General features: G+C 35.7%; 1 pseudogene; it reads right to left on the reverse strand.

The window, feature by feature from the left end:
• Positions 1–176: 176 nt before the first annotated feature.
• LOC112748081 (inositol-tetrakisphosphate 1-kinase 4-like) lies at positions 177–1,769 on the reverse strand (annotated as a pseudogene).
• Positions 1,770–1,789: the final 20 nt, after the last annotated feature.

Here is a 1,789-nt window from a genome sequence, read left to right on the forward strand (position 1 = left end):
TTGAAAGGCAAATAACATGAATTAAACAATTTACGACCCGAATAACACTAATCACAATGTTATATAACGAGAGAAAGCTTATTGGTGAAGCCTGGAGAGAGAGAGAGAGAGGATTAGCGGGGCAAGATTATGATACCCCTATTAGAAACATTTTTCACGAGGATTAAGTGTTAATGTATATAGGATTGATTGTTCGTAAATAAACACGTTAAAAGCAGAATGCAATTGGCAAGGATAGAACAGTCATTCCTCAGGTGTCAGGTCTCTTCTTAAACTTGTTCTGAACTAAGCTTAGTAGGAAGTCTGTAAATACGTGCTCATAGTCTGGCATTTTTCCATATCCTGCACAACAGCATATGCAACCATGGTCAGAGGTCCGATAAATATATGCATCATCCTCATCATCATGTGCTTTTGATACTTGCCAGGAAAGTAATTGATATCAATGACATAAAACACATTCTTCGTCCCATATTCCCGTATCATATCTATGTTGAACAAGTGGAGTCCCTAGAACCGAAAATGCAGTTCTGTTTTAGTACATTGTCACCGAATGAAAAGTATGAACATAACAAAATAGATAGTTACAGATAATACCAAACGACGTCAAAGCTCCCCTGCAAGCCTCTCTAATAAAGATCTTGGTGGATGCTCTGCAAGAAGTTGTAACAGTAAGTCAGAGACGCTTTAGTTCAACAACACAGTTGGAAGCAGATACTTCTCAATCATACAGTACTCATTTATAAGGCTTTAAAAAAATGGCCGTGCATATCAATAGACTCAAAACACGAGTTCATAATGAAATAAATTTTACTTTAGATAATGGATGGATATACACCATCATTTCCCTCCTACCCAAAACTAAGCTATAGAGAAGTTCTATCTATGACAAAATAGGTTAGTGTTTGATCCGATTCCCCATTATGAAAATGAAAATTCAAAATAAATGATAGCATTCAAGTATAAAAGAGCTTTGTGTGAGAGTGTATATAAATGTTTTAAAGACTATTTTACAAGTCTCACCAGCAATAGTAGGATCAAGATCAGCTTCATCACAGACGCGCTGCACACGAAATCTTGGAAATCGGAATAACATCCACTTAGATAGCTCATGTTCCTGATTTAGCAGAGAAAAAGCCTCACAACCTTAATGGTTCCCCAACAATATAAATCTTGAAGAGAAGTCCACCTGCGATGTTACCAAGTTACAACCCAACCCCAAACAAAGAAAAAGGGGGGAAAAAATGGAAATTAAGAAACTGGAAGATCAAGCAGAAAAGGTTTATGGTGTTCAGATCAATTCACAAACCATGATTGACAAACTCTTGCAGAACAAGTGGTGGCTCAAGCTCTGAAAGAGAGAATTCATCATATGCAAGAAACAGTTCATGTGACTTTGCAGTCCATCCACAACTAGTGGTTTAGCAACTGAAATGAAGACAATATTACATGAATAAACAGTAAATATTTAAGATACACCACAGTAAATTCTGTAGTAAGAGATATTATACTATATGAGAATTTATATGGAGCATAACAGCAATAAAAAAAATGTCTACGTATAGATTCTGTTTACCCTGGTTGATTGGCTTGTTTCTGAAATGCTACATATATCTCAGTTAATAAAACATATCACGTTCTAAATAATCATCCAACCGTATACACCCTAATCAAAAGAAAGTACAGACCTCAATGAGAAAATAAAGATAGGTACCTAATGGTAACTTCATCCCAGCCTTAGTGATTTCATAAGGGATAGTAGATGGATTTTTTTGTTACAAACAATTCC

This window comes from Arachis hypogaea, chromosome 15, assembly GCF_003086295.3.
Source record: "Arachis hypogaea cultivar Tifrunner chromosome 15, arahy.Tifrunner.gnm2.J5K5, whole genome shotgun sequence".
Classification (NCBI taxonomy): domain Eukaryota; kingdom Viridiplantae; phylum Streptophyta; class Magnoliopsida; order Fabales; family Fabaceae; genus Arachis; species Arachis hypogaea.